Raw genomic sequence first — 20978 nt, 5'->3', positions numbered from 1 at the left:
CAAAGCTTATGTTTGCAAGAACTGTCCATTTATTTCCACCCTCTGTTTCCTGTTTCTTTGATCAAGTGTCAATCCATCAGATAAGTCATCCTGTTTATTCAGCGAGTTCTGGTGAGGAACCTCATCAAAAACATTAGAGAAGTTCAAGACTATATAGATAGAGGTGAGCTGATGGACATGCTTGAGAACCCCTTCAGACAATTAAAAAATCTTGGTTGGACCATACATCCCATAGTAGAAGTCCTGCTGATTTCTCTTCAAGCACTGTTTTGTGTGTGTGTGTGTGGTTTTTTTTTTTTTTTAAAACTTTTGTAGTGCTTTCTACCAATTTACTTGAGAAGCACATCAGATGCATGGATCTGTCATTTCCTGAATTTTCCCAGAACACTGTTTCAATATTGGTGTGAAATGGGCTACTTTCCTATCTTATGGTATGAAAGCCACGGACAGGTTGCATATTTTTTGTTAGATAATCAACGATGTTACATCTGAATTCTTTCAAAATTCTCAGGAGTATATCATCCATACCTGGTTTTTTGTTTTATCAATTTTCTGGAGAACTTCATCTCTTGTTACTTCTTTTACTCTATGTATAATTCTTCCAATGTCCTAGCGGGAAAGAGCAATCCATGTGTCCGTATGTCGCCAGTATCTTTTGCTGTAAAGACTAATGCCAATAATTCGTCCAGTTTCTTTGCAATCTCCCTATTTTCTTTCAGTAGTTCTTTTACTCATTTGTCATCTGGTGCTACAACAGTCTCCTTGGCTGGTTTCCTATTTCTGATGTAGTTCTGTTGTTGTGGTTGTTGTGGTTGTTGTTGTTGTAGTAATAATGTTAGCCACAAGGACCACTACTGTAAAGAGAAAATCGGGGCATCTCTAGGATGTTTTTCTGTATGCTGGGTAGGAGATGTGCTGCTGGACCATATGGTCAGGGAGCGCATCCCATAATATAGAGGTCACATCTGAAAAGTGTGTGCTTCCACAACCTGTGTATCTGACCCTCTGGTCTGGGATATGGAGCTGGGCATTACCCTTTCATCTTAGTTGAAACTGGTTGAGTAAAACAGGATGGTTTATCTTTGAATGCCTGGAAGTGTGCAATGACCATTAGCTCTGTCTCCCAAAATGGAGGTCTGACAGGCCGAGAGCTGGATGTGATGTACTTTAGACTTCCTACTCCTAATCTCCTTAACCTCACCATCTGCTGCCATCACTGTTAGATGATAACAGATACAGTTTTGCCATGAGGCCCAAAACAGCACTTAAACTGTTGCAGTCCCATAGCACCAATCTTTAACTCTTAGGAAGATACAGGTGTCTAAGGTGATATTGCGTTCTGGCAAAGGACAAAGCTTTTATTTTATTTTTTCACCGATAACTTTAAGCTAGAGTCACGGAACATCATGGGTGAGTTTTTTAGCTACCAGTCAGAAACATTATTTGTTAGGAAAGAAATGTACCATCAGAGAGAAGCACAATAGAATTACGTATAAAATCAAACTTAGTAGCAGAGTTCAAACTCCTGCCAGGGTTGCTGTTTTTAACATAAGCTTCACCCATAAACATTGACAAATGATAGTGCTTAAATTCACTACATGCAAAGATCTACCTCCTGATTGAGTTACAGAGCAGGCCGGGCAAGTTTCTTTTTGATCAGTTAGCAACCTTGTCTTTAACAACACTAGGCCAGCCAGTCTGCCTTTGGTCTTCAACCCCAGATACATACATTCAACCTGGCATTGCTTTGCATTTTTCTCTGCCTGGTGAGCATGACTGGTACCAAACTGTATGGGAAACTGCCCTGCTAGAAAAGTTAACCAACAAAAATAAATTAAAACAAAAAAATTCCTTCCAGTAGCACCTTAAAGACCAACTAAGTTAGTTCTTGGTATGAGCTTTCGTGTGCATGCACACTTCTTCAGATGCACACGAAAGCTCATACCAAGAACTAACTTAGTTGGTCTTTAAGGTGCTACTGGAAGGAATTTTTTTGTTTTGACTATGGCAGACCAACACGGCTACCTATCTGTAACTAAAAATAAATTAGCACAGGCACATGCAAAAAAGGATGCTTTCACACCAGTGTGGCTCCCTTTTATTACATATACATACACATACACACATTTACAGTGTGGCTCCCTTTTATCACATACACATATACCAGTGTGGCTCCTTTTTATCACATATACAAATCAAGGCCACCTCACATGCTGTTACACATAATTGTATAGGCTTAGTGTATAAAGCAGGTACTGTATAGGAAAACTCCGGCCCTCCAGATGTTTGGGACTACAATTCCAATCATCCCTAGCTAATGATGGGATGATGGGAATTGTAGTCCCAAACATCTGGAGGGTTGGAGTTTGCCTATGCCTGGTATAATGCTTTAAAGCTACTTTCTGTAAAAAACAACAACCCAACACCTCACACTGTATGGCCAAGGGTATAGAATTGCTAAGAATAAGGTCACACCAAAATAGAAGAAAGGCTATTACATATGTTTGAAATACATACGAATTCAAATGTTCATCAGATTAAATGAATAGCATGTTTAAAACTAAAAAAGAAAAAAAAATGTTTTCTGTAGCTCACATTTCAGAACTGCCAATGGTGAATGACACAATGCCCAGTAATGTAACTGGATCAAAAAAAATCATTATTCATTACTTGCACTGGCAATATCACAGCTTGACTTACTATTTACTAGATTTTTTAAATGTGTGTTGTACAACTGGTTCTTTCCTTAGAATGTACAGTTTGTGGAAAATATTTTCTGGAGAACTTTCTAGGAGAAAATATTCTTGACGCAAGTAAGGCGGTGATGAGAGGGTTTCTGATACAACAGAATACAATTAAGAAAAAAGTACAGAATGACAAGAAAGATAAGATTTTGGAGAAAATTAAAGAAGGTGAGAGGAAGTTAAGATCGAGACCGAAATCAAAGGAGATCTAAAAGCAACTTGGGGCAAATTATCCTTGAATTGGATGCCATCCTAGAAGGGGTTTTGCCCCAGGGTGCAGACTTCTTTAAATGTCTAACTCCACGAAGGCGCTCTCGCCCCAACACCCGCCTGCTATAGTAGCATAATGTTTGTGATACTAATAAACTGGCAGTAGGTGGTGCTGTTAGTGCTGATTACATAACAGCATAATGTAGCAAACAGGGGGACTTTTCTTGAAAATGCCCTTGCCTTCTCTGTGGTAGACAGGAAGAAGCCATTATAGTTCCTTGGAAGGAGATGAAGTTTACTTTACATTAAAGTCGTAATGAGTTTTTCAAGGGAGATATTCAAGCAAAATCTCCTAACTCTTAATTTGCTTGCAGAAATTCAAATGCATATTCTTGTAATTTGATTTCTACCCCAACACCAGCAGTTAAGCATGCTGTGGGGCTAGAATATTTTAGGAAGAAGCAAGGAGCCAGCAAGTTGATACTTAAAACATTATCTTAAAACACATTACAGTGGTACCTTGGTTTACGAACTTAATCCTGTCCGGAAGTCCATTCTTAAACCAAAGTGTTTTTAAACCAAGGTGTGCTTTCCCATAGCAGTGGAGGACTCAATTTCCAAATGGAACACACTCAACAGGAAGCGAAATATGTTCTTATTCCAAGACAAAGTTCACAAACCAAAATACCTACTTCCGGGTTTGCAGCGTTCTTAATCCAAGTTGTTCATAGACTAAGCTGTTCTTAAACCAAGGTACCACTGTACTTAAAAAAAAAAAGATATACCTCAAAGCCATAATTTCAGAATTCTAAAGAATTTTAAATCTGAAATGTGTTAAATTTCTAATCTCTTACCTTGTTTCAGCTCTGCACTGCACAAGTAAGCAACTACAGAGAGGAGACAACGACAGATTGCTTGCATAAGAGGATCTTCAGTTAAGAAAGAACAGTCGACCCAAGTGTGGTAGGCAACTTTTTAAGTCTTGGTTGTTGTAATGTGGGTTACAAATTGGCAGAAGGGACCTACTGGTCTCTGTGAGGCTCTGCTTGAAGCCAATGGAATGTTTGCCACTACTTTCAGCAGGAGGGAGGTGAGCTCTCAAATTCTTTTCAGCCTAACTAAGGGACACTTGGTCAGGAAATCTGATTACCATCTGCCAGCCCATCAATAATGGAGCTTAGCAAAACAGCTTCGCTCCATCTGATTACTTGGTCTAGGAATCACACAGCAGCCGCCCACCAGGCTGGCGGATGATGTGCAAGGAGGGGCTTGGGCTGAGGCTCCTGAAGGGGCCAGAATTTGCACTCCAAACTTCTTCCTGGTTAGTTCTCATTTCTGTAACTCGGTTTTTCCATGGCTCTTTGTTTATTCCTTCCAAAATAAGCTACAATGTGTGCATTTCCGCTGTGCCTTAACACTTGGGGTATCCTAGAAGGTTTTGTTCGGGTTTTAAATGCTGATGTTTTGCTTAGCACTGAACCAGCTTGAATGATTTTTGCCACCAAAAATGAAGAACTGCCTCCTGGCAGAGATCCTGCTGGAAAGGTTTAACACGTCATCTTAACGGTTCAAACTTAGACAAAATAGATGCCGTCATAAGTTAACAGTGAATATTATTACTTAATGTAAAATGTGAAGATTCAGATCTGAACGTCAAATCTGCAAAATGGAGTTTCACTTCCAACCCGGCAAAAGCACTATTTAAAATGCATGTAACCATCAGCCTTTCTCAACCTGTGGGTCCCCAGATGTTGTTGAACTACAACTCTCATCACCCCTAGCTAGCAAGGTCAGAGCTCAGGGATGATGGGAGTTGTAGTCCAACAACATCTGTGCATGTGTGTGGGCTTCGCCCAGATTCGATGGCTTTAAAAAAGGATTGGACAAATTGATGAAGGATAAGGACATCAATTCCTGCCAACCCAGCAGTTCGAAAGCACGTCAAAGTGCAAGTAGATAAATAGGTACCTTCTCCGGCGGGAAGGTAAAAGGCGTTTCCGTGCGCTTCTCTGGTTCACCAGAAACAGCTTAGTCCTGCTGGCCACATGACCCGGAAGCTGTACTCTGGCTCCCTCGGCCAATAAAGTGAGATGAGCGCTGCAAACCCAGAGTCGGCCACGACTGGACCTAATGGTCAGGGGTCCCTTTAGCTTTACCTTAAGGACATCAATGGGTACTAGCCAATATGTCTATGCTCTGCTTCCACGGTCAGGGGCAGTAATGCTTCTGAACACCAGTTGCTGGAAACCACGCGGCAGGAGGGTAGAGCAGAGTACCCTTGCGCTTGGGTCCCTCCTGCGGGTTTCCCATGGGTACGTCCCATTTAGTCCAGGATGCTGGACTGGACGGGCCATTGGTCTGATCCAACAGCCCCTTTTTATGTTCTTGCCAATTTAAGCTCACTTTTGGATATTGCATGTGTTTGGTAGACCTTGCTCCCAAATCATCAGGAATATCCAAGTTGGATTTATTTTGACAACTGTTTGCAAATATTGCTGACACTGGTTTTCCCAGAAAGGCTCATCACATCACCCCTGTGCTTGTGTGGGACCTGCAGATGCAATGCACCTAGTTTCAGCTCTTCATTTTTACAAAGTAAAATGATTGGTGGTTTTTTTTTTTAAATAAAATTTTCATTTTTAATGGCATTATTTATATTTAAATCATTTTCAAATTTCACACATCTGAGATTATTTGAATCTTCGGACTTCCCTTTGCCCCCTCCCCCAGTTTCAAATATTTGTCTATTTTTTCTACTGCATCTAATTACATTTTCCAAATTCATTTTAAATCCACTTTTATCTTTAACCTCATTACATTATAAATGTTAACAATCCTGCTAATGTTTTTAAATATCTACAGTGATCTTTAAGGTACTCAATAATTTCCCCCCATTCTTTACTAATTTTCTTCTCATCTTGGTGTCTGATCTTCATTTTTGCCATTTCGGCAAAGTCCATCATCTTGGTTATCCATTCTTCTTTGGTTGGGACTTACTTTTCCTTCCATCTCTGGGAAAAAAGCATTTTTGCAGCTGTTGATGCATGCATAAACAGTCTTTTCAAATCCTTTGGTATTTCATCACCTATTATTCCTAATAAGAAAACTTCTGGCTTTTTGACAAAGGTTATCTTAAACATTTATTCAATTCATTATATATCATTTCCCAGAATTATTTTGTTATTTCGCATGTCCACCACATGTGGTACAATGTGCCTTTCCCCCGCCCTTACACTTCCAATGTAACATTTTTGCTAATCTTATAGGAGTCAAATACCAACGATACATCATTTTCATATAGTTCTCTTTCAATGTACAACAATCCGTAAATTTTTAATCCTCCTTCCACAACTTTTCCCATGAGTAAAGTTGTATATTATACTTGGTCATATATATGACGATGATTGTAAGTCCAAACTTACATGACACTCAGTGGGAGAACCAACAGACTTAGAAATAATAGACAAGAATTATTATTTATACTGCAAAATAGCCTTCTAAGCAGTTTACAAGTTTCAAAACCAATGTCACACAAGCATTAAAATATAAACAACTATAATTAGGGTGCACAATTAATAGAATTGTTTAAAACTTTTAAAAGATAAACACCCATAATTAAAATATGCAGTAATAGGATACTTGAGTCCATAGAGAATATTGAAGAAGAGAGGGATATCAAATGGTAGCATTTGAGTAACAAAATAAAGAAGCAAGCCACACCTTGAGGCTCTTGTCTGTCCGAGGAGAAGGGATGGGTTCTGTCTACTAATCCGTAATATACGGCCTTTTCTATTTTGAACTCTTGTGATCCCTCTGGAGTGAAAATTTTTAAGGATTAGCTGGGGGCCTGGAGCTTCAGTTGAATATTCATGAGGCAGGGCCTTCTCTTCCCACCTCCTGCTGTAGCTGAATCTCGTCTCTTTATTCAGCTGAGCCGAGAGTCTCTGCAGTGCATTAGGAGAGCTGGCAAAACATTCTGTATCAGCAGGACAAGGGGAGAGCGAGGCATCAGCATTATCCTTTGGAACTTCGTCCTGTCTCCATTTGTTATTGAAAAGTATAAATGCAGAATAAGCTGCTGGAAAGGCAAAGTCAGAAAAAAGAAAGTGTCACTATTTGGGGGCTGCTTCAGACAAGGGCAGTTTTCCTAAATAGATGTGTCTTCCATGTGGACCATGAAATGGCTTGGCATGTGGTAGGAAGTCCTGGCTGGTGATGGGGGCACACCATGGATGGTGTGGGGAAACAGGCACCTCTGCATTCATCACATGTGCTTTATCCAACACAACAGTTGTGACATGTTTGCTCCAGTGAACGCTGTCTTATCCACTTGCCTGATCATGTAATGAAACATCACTCAGGAATGTCAATTGTCACATCTTAGCATTTCAGGAGAGGAGAGCACAACAGAGCGCTGTCTGCAGTGTATTTAGATTAGGATGAGAGCCAAATCAAGGACCTGGAGACTTAAATGAGTCACAGGCTAGATATTGGGTGGGTGGGTGTTTTGGTCAGAAAAGGCAGGCTGTTGGAGGAAGATCTAAGAGGAGTGTTGCTGTTAACGGTAATGGGGAAGGGTGAAAACAAAAAAATTCCTTCCAGTAGCACCTTAAAGACCAACTAAGTTAGTTCTTGGTATGAGCTTTTGTGTGCATGCACACTTCTTCAGATACTGAAGAAGTGTGCATGCACACGAAAGCTCATACCAAGAACTAACTTAGTTGGTCTTTAAGGTGCTACTGGAAGGAATTTTTTTGTTTTGACTATGGCAGACCAACACGGCTACCTATCTGTAACGGGGGAGGGTGAGTAAGGATTCAGAAAGTCTGAGCGGAGCATCTTTAGTTAAAGGGCCTGAAAATGCAGAGCAATACCTTCATGGCCTAGGAATGGCTAAAAGAGCAGGCAGGCGGAGAAGGTGAAAACTGTGACTGATGAGGCAGCTGCTGGGGGGGGGGGAAGGTCCTTCCTGCTTGCATCTCTTGGCAATGGGAGACGGGGCTGCAGATGGGAGTATCTCAGCCAGCGTGTTGCTGAATAGATGGTTGTGGAGGGCAACCGCTGGAATCAGCTGGGGTGACTCAACAACAGCACACTTACGCAGTGCTGGCTGTGACACCCCCACATCCGCTGCTGTCTCCTGGCACTGAAAAGGAAGGGTGGGGAGGCTGCCCCCTCCAACAAGCAATTTGCCTCATCGGTTGTTTCTGCTTCCAAACGTTGCAGGTGTATTCACATGTAATGGTGAGCCAAATCATGGCTAAGTGCAAATGTGTGGGCTCCTAGGGTGAAGATCGTGGCAACTGCACTCCTTGGGAGTAAGTAATGGTTTGGCATAGAACCCAGGCTCATGGTTTGTCTGGTGTGAGAGAAATCACAAGCCTGGGTTTGTACTTCAGCTAAACCCAGCAGTCACTGCACCCTGGGTCAGCAGCAGGGTTGTGAGAGGTGTGCTGTGGCCGCAGTAGTTCATGGGAAGCCATGGTTGTGTTACATGTGAACCAGGCCAAAGTGTGTTTCTCATGACTCCCTGAGATGCCTCATTACAACTGAACAGATCACAGAAGATGTTGTCTTCCTGTTTGGTAGATCAGATTTTCAGTTATTTTCCCCTTCCCCTCAGGCACAGTCCACCATGCCTCCCTACCTGTAGTTCACTTTTGGTGCAATCAGATCATATCCCGCAGGATCCTGAGGGGAAGGGGAAGTTGATACAATTGACGGGTTAGGGCCAGTAAATGGTTTGTGGAGTAAGAGGCAGCTGTTTTTCCTGCACATTCATGAAGTCTGTTGGCACTCATTTTAGCACCCACACTCTTCCCAAAGAGACATAATGCTGACTGGCAGCTCATCACCAGCTTGCCGGTCTACCAACGGCATTCAGTTCCTGTTGCTCTCTGCTTGCCATCCCCAAATCTGACAAGCCACTGTACATTCAGGATAGCGCCAAGAGCAAGAGCTGGGGCACAACATGCTCTCCCTGCTTCTCCAGGGCTGATGCCAAGTTGAGGGCCCTCCTTGATAGCTCACCGGTCCAGAGTGAGCAGGCAGGTGCTTCTCCTCTTCACTTCCATCGTCATGGCCGCAGTTCACTCAAGAGCTAGCAGGTGTGCAGGCCCTGACAGTCACTGTTGCTGCTTGTTTGCCTGTGGTGAACGTTTGGTTAAGACTGCAGAGATCTTCTTTTTAGCCTATAAGTATCTTGTTTTGGCTTGTAGTCTGCTGTGTATAGCCAACACATTTCTGTAGCGTTGCACAAGCTGCATCTTTATTAAATAGCTACGCTATAGAGCTGCCTTCTACTAAATCATGTTGTTAGTCCAGCTAACCCAGTGCTGCCATCGTTGACTGCGCAAGGCCCAGCAGGGGCTCAGGCTGAGGTGTCTTCCCCAGCTCTGACACCTGAGAACCTTCAACAGGGGATACTGAGCTGAGCCAGAGACCGTCTACATCCAGGGCATGTGTTCATGTGTTCAACCACTGAGCTGTGGCCTCTCTTAGGGTTATGATACAGGGAAGTATATTGTTAAAATGTCATCATTTAAGCTTGTAGAGTTTGCATGCCTTTGTTAGGAGTACGGAAGCTTTGCAGGTTCACATTCTGTCTGTTAGATACTTTTGGACATGTATCTCCATATGATGCAAATCATATGCAAATTTAATGCAAATCTATGCCCTCTTACTTTCAGTGGGTTGGAGGGACCAATCCGCATACAGTGTACAGGGCCAGAAAATCCTGTGGCCATCCTGCATATTCTGGTGGTGGTTATCCTGTTTCATGGGGCAATGCAATAGGTCCCTTCCTGGGAGATATTCACCTTGGAAAGTGGGCATTCTAATTCAGCTAGTAGCTGTTCCTTCTTCTTTACAGCTGGAGGACATAATCCCAATTATGTACTTTGGCATAGGGAACTGTGCAAAACTTGGACAGTTGTGGGAATAAGTTCTTTCAACAAGCCTTATCACCTCCAAGAGTACTTCCTGGTTTTTATGCTCTGTAGCCTGAAGAATCTTCTTTCAAACTGGCTTCAATCAAAACTGCAATCCTATATGCATTTACCTGGGAGTAAGCCTCATGGAGGGATGCGGTTGGCGCTGTGGTCTAAACCACTGAGCCTAGGGCTTGCCATCAGAAGGTCGGCGGTGTGAATCATCACAACGGGGTGAGCTCCTGTTGCTGGGTCCCAGCTCCTGCCAACCTAGCAGTTCGAAAGCACGTCCAAGTGCAAGTAGATAAATAGGTACCGCTCTGGCGGGAAGGTAAATGGCATTTCCGTGCGCTGCTCTGGTTTGCCAGAAGCGGCTTAGTCATGCTGGCCACATGACCCAGAAAAACTGTGGACAAACGCCAGCTCCCTCAGCCAGTAAAGCGAGACGAGCGCCGCAAGCCCAGATTTGTTCGTGACTGGACTTAACTGTCAGAGGTCCTTTACCTTTACCTTTAAGCCTCATGGAACGCAATGGGAATTATTTTTGAGTTGACTTAGGTGTGCTCTAAGAGTGCCTCCCTTGCAAACACCTCACATGAACCTGGAGCAGCTCTGTGGCATGAGAATTGCGGCACTGTGCTAGAGTGGTTCTGGCTTACCTAAGGGACCATGTGGAACTGGCGGTTTTGCAGGTACCACATAATACTGATTCTGCATGTGTAAGAAATCACTCTTCCAGCACCTACACGTTGGAACTCGCTATCTAGGGACAGTAGGCAGGAGCCTTTGCTATGCTCTTTTCAGAAGCTGCTTAAAACACTTTAGTTTTGACAAGTCTATCCACACATGCAGAAGTTACATGCCTTCTGTTTCATTTTAGCTGCTGTTGATTTTAATCAATTTTTGAATATTTTAAAATACTTATTTCTAACAGGTTTTATCAATAATTTTTTTTTAAATAGTTCTGTAAACCACATAGAGGTTTCCTTAAATTCAAACATTATAAATGTTTTGTTACATTCAGAATAAATGTTACATCTTTATAAGGGTGAATTTTCACCAGGTTTAGGGCAGTTTATAACCTTCAGACATGACATGAGCAGGCTGTGCAATTGTTCTAGTTCCAGCCTTAAAAGATCCTTTACCTGTAGCAGCTGCACACCCTGAGCCTGACAGCTTTACAAACAAGATAAACATTTAAAAGCATGGTATGTGTTCAAAATAAACCCTTTGACCTAATTTTGGTGGATGACAACCCTGAATGGAGTTTAGACCTATGATGAAACTAACTTTGAAGGTGCTGCATGGAAACAGACCAGTTTCAAATTCTTTTGATTTAAGTAAATAAGTGTGCTTCTTTTTCCCAGATGGAACAAACTGAAGCCTGTGCCATAGTTGTGGAAATACTTGACCAAATCAGTAGAATTATTATTTTTTATCTTCCCATGTGTTTTGTGTGATAATATCACAGCGGAAATGGTTCTGTAAATCCTTGCAGTTAGCAGAGGTGCATCCACCATCTCTGGTCATCCATAGTAACTTCAGTCCTTGAAACAGAACACTGAAAATGTAATAGTGCTTATTTTTGTCTGGAGATTGTCTGGTTTCTGGCAGGGTTTATGTGTGCAGCAAATCAGAACAACTAGTGCACCTTATCTTTGAAATCCCATGTTTTGGGCCCCTTAAAGAGCAAGTGAATAAATGCAGCAGGTAGTGATGGTTTCTTTGGAGCTGTTACAATCTGCCATGTACAATGAATCCATCTTAGTTTGTGGATTATCGGTCCGGTAGACTGTAACAGCTCTGTCAGCTCTTTCTGGTATGGTATGTCCAAAGGCAAACTAATGTAGCTTATGTGTGGTTTTATTTCTGCTCAGAATATTCCCAAGAAATTTTTTTCCATGCAATATGCAATAGAAATCTTGGCTGCTTCCTATTCTACTTCTGAAAAAACAGCTGAAGAGGTTCCAAGGATTTGTGGAAGAAATTATACATACTTGATATAGCTACATCTATTTAATATACAGTGGTACCTCGGGTTACAAATTCTTTGGGTTACAAATACTTAGGGTTACAAACTCTGCTAACCCGGAAGTAGTACCTCGGTTTGAGAACTCTGCCGCAGGATGAGAACGGAAATCGCGCGGCCGCACGCGACAGCGGGAGATCCCATTAGCAAAAGCGTGCCTCAGGTTAAGAACAGTTTTGGGTTAAGAACGGACCTCCAGAACGAATTTAGTGCGTTACCTGAGGTACCACTGTACTAAAAAAATGTCTGCCACTCCAGATTCCCCACCCCCTTTTGCCATTGGCTGGAACTGCTCTGACATAATGGAGTGTTAATGGTGAGAGAAAACACCCTAATGGCTTGATTGCTGCAGCCAGATTGCTGACTGGGGCTGGTCATCAGACATGATCCAAAGTGCTGGTTATAACCCATAAAGCCCTACATGACTTAGGTCCAAGCTATCTGAAAGATTGTATCCCCTCATACGAACCTGCCTGGGTTTTGAGAACCTTGAGGCTTTCTCTCGGTCCCACCACCCCCACAGGCACAGGAGAAGACCTTCTCAGTGGCTACTCCCAGACTTCGGAAGTCTCTCTCTGGAGAAGTTAGACTGGCTCCCTCCTTGTCCTTCTGCCGGCAGCTGAAGACCTCCTTGTTCCAACAGGGTTTGCGGAACTGACGGTTTTTAATGAAAGGGATGGTGCTTTCCTGTTCTTATTGCAATGTTCTAAACAGATTTTATATAAGCATATAGTTTAAATTCTATTCGTGTTTAATTGTTTTTAATTATTGTTTTTTCTAGGATTTTAGCAGTTCTTGTTTTATCTGTATAAAAGCTGCCTTGAGTCCTGTCAGGGAAAAAGGTGGGGTAGTAGTAGTAGTGATTTAATAATAATAATAATAATAATAATAATAATAATAATAATAATAATAATAGCAGCAAACTAGGAACTAGAACTCATATTAGCTAGAGCTGCTATATGGGCCTTTCTAGGATTGCCACACGTGCTCTATGTCCTCTGCTTCCTTCTCATGCAGAAATCAGTCTTAAAAGGCAGAGGCAACTTTTGATTTTAAAAAGTACATGTCCTTGGATGTTGGATCATTGTGGGCCTGGAGATGGAGTTAGGCTGGACTAGGGAAAGCCTGGCTGGGCAGAGCCTGGCATCCAGAAGACCATGACTTAGTCAGGATGGAACCTGGTGGTGGAACCCCATCGGCCCATTTTGACCAGGCTAGCTCAGAAGTCTTCTGGCTTTTCCGATCCCAGTGTATCCTGTGGGAGAGTCTTCTGCCGCTGCGTCTTCCGAGTCATCAGGTTATAGGGCAGTATATATATTTAATTAACAACAGCAGCCTGGACAGAAAGGGAGGTGGAGAAAGAAGATACCACGTGAGATTGTCAAAAGAAGAAGGCAAATGTGCATCAATAGTCTAACCAGGGTGGGGGGGGGGGGAAGGACACGCATCCCAAGCACAATGGGGACATGTGTGTGAAATGGGCATATAAAGATAATTGGTTGTCTGTCTTTTGCTGTTGACAGTACAGGAGATTTTACTGTATATGGGCTAGTTGTTTTTAATTATTATGGCTGGTTGCTGAAAGCAACAATAACCTCCTTTTTTTTCAAAAGCTGATAAAATAAAATTTTTTTTTCTGTTCCCAGTTTGACATAATTCAACATGTTTTTAAGGCGATAGATTAAAGGAAAAAGCCAGATATCAGAGCCTTGCTCATAGGCTTATTCACCTTCTTCTCACATGCCAGCTCATGCATTCAGCCAGGACATGGAGGGGAGGAGCATCCCAAGGCCATGGCCCTAATCGCCTCATGGAGAACTCTTTCTTGCATTCCTGGCAACATGTGGAGGTCAGTGGCGGGACAGGCAGCCTCAGCCCTCCTCCCCTCCTTGCATTGACAGGACATGGGGGCTCTGGATGGTGTGCCCAAGCCTACTGAGGCAGCACTGTGGCTTCTCCTTGTCTTTGTCGGTCAGCCACAACATGAAGGGGCATTCATATATGTGCCTCTTCGTATACAGGTAAAGGAGAGGTGGGAGCTGTTCTTTACATGGAAAGCAACATTTGAGGAAGGGGAAGGTAGAGCTCCTCTGTGCCTTGGCTCCCTGCGCTCTCCCTCAGCCCTGCTCCAGTAGCAACGCTGAGCTACGCTGTGAGAAAACTGAGAAACAATAAAGTGCTGTGAGGTAAGATGCCGGGGGAGAGGCTTTTGCGTCCCTCTCCCATGCGCTCTTTACCTTGTGCAGCTCTGCCTCCACAGTCTGAGGCAGCAGTGCTGCAGAGTCCTCTCGCTTTCAGGTCCTGCTTTTGGGTTTCCCACTGGAGCGTCTGGTTGGCCACTGTGAGAACAGGATGCTGGCTAGAGGAGTCGTTAATCCAGCAGACTCCTCGGGTCTTCATATGTGAATATGACAGGCATGTGGATAATTTAAACGTAGCTGCTCTGTTCCAAATACTGTATTTCACCACATAATGGTCACATTTTTAATGCTGATTTTTCTTTTCAAAAAAGGGGGGGGTGCAACTATTATGCAGTAAATGCATAGTTTAGCCTAGGTCTCTAACCCTGCCCCGTGAGCCCCACTCAGAAAAGTGGGGCTTTCTGCACAGGCCCTGCCTCAGGCATGCGCCCCTCTGCCGCTCGCTCCCCCCGCAGGCAGTTACTGGGCACATCCATGAGCCCCAGCTGCCCGCCTCCGGGCAAGACCTTGCTGCTGCCACCTTTGCTTCCCGCGCAGGGCTGCCTCATCCTCCATGGGCTGAGGGCCGGCTCTGCCAAGAGGCATGTGCCACAGGCAGTCCCAGGAAGAGGCTGGGAAATGGCTGCACCAGAACAATTTCATGTACAAAAGCGGGGAAATGCTGTTGAGCAAAACAAAACACTTCAGAGCAAAACAAAATGTCCCACTGGCAAGGCATTTTCACCCCAGCGGCTATCATGTGGTGAACGCTCTGGGGACTGATTTTAGGGTCCAAAAAAGGGGGGATGCGCCTGTTATGCAGTGGTGACCATTACATGGTGAAATATGTTAGTTTGGCCTCAAACCTCCAGACAAATGCAGCAGTCATGCACTGAATACAGATAACAGTGGAGGGAAAACTGTGAGTGAAATGTGTGTGGCTATCTGTAACTTTTTTGCACAACAGCTTCTGAGCTGACTCACAGTGGAGTAGCAGAGGCAGTCTATCTGGCAGCGAGAACGGCGGAAACTGACTCATTTTTATGCTCAGAGACTGGAGTCCCACTAACACGAGCTGTGATGCAACCGTGTTGGAGTATGTAGGTGTGGAAATATGGCATCACCCAGCATATGAACTCCACTCAAAGGAGTGGGTGACATACATAGAAACTTGTGTTTTGTTGGAGTTATGGGGTTAAACATAACCTCTTGGGAGTTTTCTTAAGCAACCAAAACTCCTTATCTTTGGGTCTAGTACACTTCCAAGTCCCTTCAGAGTATCACACAGCTTCCAAGCGTGTAGGAGTTCCAGGTCTAGCACGGAGCGTACAAATAAATTGCAGGAAACATTCAAATACAGACAGAATTCTTTACTGTTGTTCTTTAAGCATAACAGTTACAACAGAATACAACCATCTTATCATCCCAGATAGAGGTTTAGTTTAAACTGTTCCATCTAGCCCTAAAGCTGCCAGACCTGCTCTCACATCTTCACACCACAAGAGCAGCGTTCAGACTAAACATCTCTCTGTGTCCAGCACTGAAACAGATATGTAGGAACATTCTTTAGAGTGACCTTGCACCTGTTGTAAACAAACCAGCTTCAAGTGGCTTTTGGAAATCCTTGTTTCTGGGAATGAACGACTCTCATCCCCAACATGTTTATCACCTGCGCTTTCTACCAAACTCGATAATGAACTGCAGCCCAGTTGCAACCCTAGTCAACTAGACCCCAGTTGCCAAATTTGTGTGCAAAAGCATCTACAAAGAACCTCAAGAGTGCAGTCCTGGGAGTAAGTGCCATGTGGACTTGCTTCTGAGTAAACATGCGTAGAATCAGCACTGTACGTTTGCGGCAGTTCTGCTCTCTAGGTGTATTCTTAAAGCGGGGGCAGGAACTATTACTTTACTTCTTTCCTTTTTAAAGTATTTTTAAAAATCATTCAGCTTCTGGAGTCTGGTATTTGCAACAACCCCTTTAGTAATTTAAGATGAAACCTACAATTGTTGTGAGGGAAGCAAAATGGGGGAAGCTGCAGAAATTTGTATAAATAAGCTTTCCGCATCTAGGCCGGTCTACTGAGGGACACAGGGCTGCTGTACATAGTTTAATATCCCTTGGTGTGAGACATTTCATGTGATGAGGAGCCAGGAAACAGGCCATGTTTTGAGCAGTCATTCTGTGATGAACAGTAGACTGACCTTCAGCTTACTGGTGACTCTCATCAGACTCCTTCCCTCTGCTTCTCGCTAGCCACCCTTCCTTTATGCACTCAACTCTCCATATGGCCTCTTTTGTACCCCATCCCATCCACAACAGCCATCATTCAGCTCCTTTCTGCTGTCTCCAGCTTCCTTTGAGGCAAAACACTCTTGGATGGAAAGGTAACCAGTAACCTTGGTTTAACCCATATTTTGTCCTTCATTCAAGCTCCAGTGTCTTTGATTCAGTTTTTCCAGCACTATTTGTGGGACAAATCTAAATTTTGCCTGCTTTACTGTGGGATCTTTGCCTTATTTGGGGGGTGCAGTAGCTGCCTTAACATGGAATATTGAGTGATGCTCCTCCTCTTGAGTTTAAGATTATGATACTGATTTGAAAAAAAGAATACATAATCTTACTGCCCCCCACCCCCCCAAAATATCATGGTGAGGAGATGGCCTGGTTTGCTCCTGGGTATTTAAACAAAGGTTTGATTTGCAGAAGTCATCAGGTAGAGCTTTTCATAGCATGGCAGTAAACATTATCACCTACTAACGTCTGGATACCAAGCTGCTGTGAAACAGACAACTACAGGACTTGCATGCTTCAAAAGTTGGCAACCCTTGAGAGTGAGGCCCCTGTGAGTAATAAAAACTGGGAATTGGCCCTTTGCACACTGCAGATAAGTAGCAAAAGCTTCATACAAGCATTTCCTCCCCCTTCCATGATTGCTGCCATAATTATCATTTTCTTCTGTGTTCCAATTTCCAGGGACAGATCCATGGATTTGTTGATGACTTTCACGTGGATTATAATTTAGCCTGTGGCGATCTGCTGTGGTCCGTAGAAGAAGAACAGACCATCCACCTTTCTGCTGCTTTTCTGTTCAAGCCGAAATCCTAAGGTAGATTATTACTGTGATCAAAGACTCATTAAATAAGGCACTGGACTAATTTCAGACGTGTGGTCTACTGGAGGACAGAACTGGGGAGCTTTCACTTCACAAGTTTACACCACTGATTATTCTGTGATCAAAACCCCTTGGTTTGTGTGGATTCACACATCCAGTGGGCAGAACCAGAGGTTGGTGGATGCAGAAAGATCCAACAGCTTGGAAAAGTTTACTCTGAGAGAGATCCGTGATTGTATAGCAGAAGTTTTGTCTTTAATATGCAGTGTTGCGGCCTCTGATGAGCCCTACAGGGTATGCAATACTCTTTACACCATCATCACCATCATCAATATTACTATTATTAATTTTACCACTCTGGGCGGCTCACAGCATACACCAGAACACACTAAAACATCAAATGTTAAAAACTTCCCGATACAGGGCTGCCTTTTGATGTCTTCTAAAAGTCAGATAGTTGTTTATTTCCTTGACATCTGATGGGAGGTTGTTCCACAGGGGGTGCAAATACCGAGAAGACCCTCTGCCTGGTTCCTTGTAATCTTGCTTTTTGCAGTGAGGGAACAACCAGAAGACCCTTGGAGGAGGACCTTAGTGTCTAGGCTGGAGCAATGGGGTTGGAGATGGTTCTTCAGGTATATTGGGCCGAGGCCTTTTAGGGCTTTAAAGGTCAGCACCAACACTTTGAATTGTGCTCAGAAACGCACTGGTTGTCAATGAAGATCCTTTAGGACTGGTGTTATATGGTCCCGGCGGCCACTCCCAGTCACATGTGAAGGGGATAACACACAAGCGCTAACCAACCCTGCCCCTAGATGTCAGCATGGTGGTCGGCAAAGAACAATCCTGTCCACAAGGAGCTATTCCATGTGTAGGCTTCTTCTTTGCAGGTGACCACACAAACATGCATATGTTTAAATAAGGGCGAGGCAGCAGGCTTGCCACCAGGGCCAGGAGTGCCACCCTGCTCCCTAGTATTCTATGATGCTCCATTCACACAAGCAATGAATGAAGGGGGACTACGCTGCATCCTGTAAATAGTCAAAGGCAGATAGCAAGGCCATGTGGAGTCAGCATTCTTTGAGTGAATTAATGATGGAGAGCACAGAATCAGGTTGTGGTGGCTATACTGAATTAATACAGAGTATTATGTGTGTAGCATTAATTGACTACAGGTACAGCCCAATGCATACTTACCTCTGTGTGTGTACGTATGCATACAAAACAAACACACACCAATGATTGCTTTGTAAGGCTGCAATGTTCACTAACTAAAGGTAAGCCCTGTTGAAATTCGGTGGGAATTATTTTTGTGTAAGCACACACAGAATCCAGCTGCAACAATTGCTCCACCTGGCATGGTCACCATCACTTCTAATGCCATTTGGATAAAACTCATGACAAACTCAATCTCTGGGCTGCGGGAAGAAGGTGCCACTTAATCCGTATGGCTGTGGAGAAAAATCTGAAAAATTCTTTCCCTCTTCATTTCATTCTTCACCCTCCAAATTGCTAACAACATAGAAGATTTGGAGAGAGGTTTCTGTGGGAAGGAGGGAGAACAAAAATCTCCAAAAGTTATCCAAAATATTGCAGGTAATTTTTTTGATACCTACAGACTTTGTCGAATCCAGCTGCAAAATTTGAGGGTTGGGCCTTGCAGAATTTTTAAAGTATAGAGTTCATAGGCATATGTTTTTTAAACTTTGGGTTTTTTGCTTGAGGTGTGAATGGAACTTGGGAAGCTTAATAAGAATCCCTTCCTCTGGCCAGTTTGTGCAATGATATATTGAGCTCATAGAGGGAACTCTCAAAAATTGCCTTATGCCAACGGAAGTGGCTGGATTCCATTTTTCTGGTAGCGCTGATAACGGATGGATTTTCTCCCGGCTTCAGCTGTTCTCCCCGTGCTTCATTTTCCCTTGAATTCCAGCTCATGGCCTAGCATGTTGTCATGAGGACTCCAAGCCAAGCACACCCTCAGGCAGCCCCTCTCAAGTCTTCTGTGACCAAATGTGTGTTTCTCTCGCCATGATATGTGGGTGTGTTTTAATCCTTCTCTAAATGCAGAGAGCAATACTTGATCAGCTAGGGGCTGCCTGTGTGGGACACTGGTCATCGTTTTGTTGTTAGTTTATTATTGCTAGAGGTGTTGCTAAGGACTTAAAAGATCCAGGGCGCAGGCCCATACACACAGATATGTGTAACATTTGCATAGGCTACTTTGTAAGTATAGGTGCACATTTAAATAAATTACGCTGCTCCTTAATTAATTCTCCCAGTGTAATATCCTACTGAGTAGCTCAGATCGTACTGGCTTGGCAGCATCTCTGGAACCACTGGCTGTCCTGGACTGTCTTGAGAAGATGGGGGAGAGAAGGCATAAGAGAGAAAAGGGATGATTTCAGTCAAGTCAGTTCCCAACAGGACACTGTAGACACCCTGTTCTGGGCTCGTTCCCTATCCATTGTTGCGATTCTCAAGGTGATGAATCTGCAGCCCTGAACTCTCCTGTGTCCCCTGTCCCCTCTTCACGTTTAAACTAATCTCTTCCTTGGACACATTTATGCAGAAACTGACAGGCTTCTGTCCAGTCCACCCTTGGAGATGACATATTGGCAGCTTACTTAATGTTGTGGACCAAAAATGTTTCACTTGGCACCTGGTGAAGGATGATGGGGAGTTTTGGGTAAAGGAGGAGAAAGCTGATGGAACAGGCTCTCTGGGGCAAGACAAGGAGGGAGCTCAACACTATTAGCAGAGTCCCAGGCAGTGGCAGGGCTTCCCCAAACAGGGCAGCCTGTCAGCTCAGCTACCACAGCTAGTAGGCTGCTCCGCATGCCATGGGTGGGAACTCTGGCACGAGTTTCCATTTCCAGGGGAACTGAATTTGGGCAGAGAGAGACAAAATAGCAGCCCATTTGTTTCCTTGCTAGAAATTGAAACGAGAGGCAGAGTTTTGAATAGGAGTTCAGTAGCCTTGGCCTCCCCAGCGGCCACATAGCTGAGTGGTGGTGCAGTGCTACTTCCACGATTGACTCCTGCAGCCGCTGCTGTCAGACCCATGGTGTGCACATGGGCCCCTCAGGCCACCCCCTAATAATGGGGCCGTTCCTCTCTGGTCTGGAAGGATGATGGGTGTTGCTTTTCGTTTTCCATTGGGACCCTTTCTGACACCTGGCATGGCTAGGCTGCCTCCAGTTCTCGAATGGCTCCACAACCTCTACAACACAGGGACACTGTGTGATGTATTTCCTTATTTCCTGTCTGTTAGAAAGTGGAGTGGTAGAGCCAAAAGTGGAACCCAGGTTTGTTTTCCAAAGGCTTTCTGGCCCTTGTGGCACAAAATAATGACAGAATTCAGAGAGTGGAGCCCTGCCAGGATTCTCCTTTGGTATACTGAAGTGTGAAGGCCAAGCAGCTTCTCAGCAACACATCCAGGGCTCACACAGTTTGGATGGCCTGGGAGGAGGAGGGGGCTTGGCTGTGGGCTTGTGCTGAGTTTGACAAGCAACATAAGGCACATCAGTCCTGCTTCACCACAAAGAAGCTTTTATCAGTGAGATATTTCTGATTTGGACAGATCTATGTGTATTAACTGTCCCGGTCTAGATTATCAGCAGTTGCACTTTTTGAAGAATGAGAGGTGGTTGTGACACTTGGAGCGTCTCCTGATATCTGTAGGTTTCAGTCTGACCCATGATCTGTGGATTAGAAAAATGCTGAGAAGTGTTGACTTATCCCTGTGCCTTCACCATAGAAGCTGTCGCTGT

General features: G+C 43.8%; 1 protein-coding gene across 8 annotated transcripts in view; it reads left to right on the top strand.

Moving 5' to 3' along the window:
• Positions 1 to 20978, top strand: part of CXXC5 (CXXC finger protein 5) — a 62854-nt gene that overhangs the window by 28791 nt on the left and 13085 nt on the right. For 4 of the 8 annotated variants that reach the window (XR_014566707.1, XR_014566709.1, XM_083748685.1 and 1 more), the window contains exons 2-3: positions 3819 to 3917; positions 17067 to 17199. The gene's annotated coding sequence lies outside the window, so the exon portion shown is untranslated. Of the gene's footprint in view, positions 1 to 3818; positions 3918 to 17066; positions 17200 to 17236; positions 17379 to 20978 lie in introns of those variants that run through there. The other 4 variants (XR_014566708.1, XM_083748687.1, XM_083748688.1 and 1 more) reach the window with 3 other exon arrangements.

This window comes from Podarcis gaigeae, assembly GCF_964106915.1.
Source record: "Podarcis gaigeae genome assembly, chromosome: 7".
Classification (NCBI taxonomy): domain Eukaryota; kingdom Metazoa; phylum Chordata; class Lepidosauria; order Squamata; family Lacertidae; genus Podarcis; species Podarcis gaigeae.
Note: the sequence above shows the minus strand (reverse complement) of the source record. Positions and strands in the feature narration are given on the sequence as shown.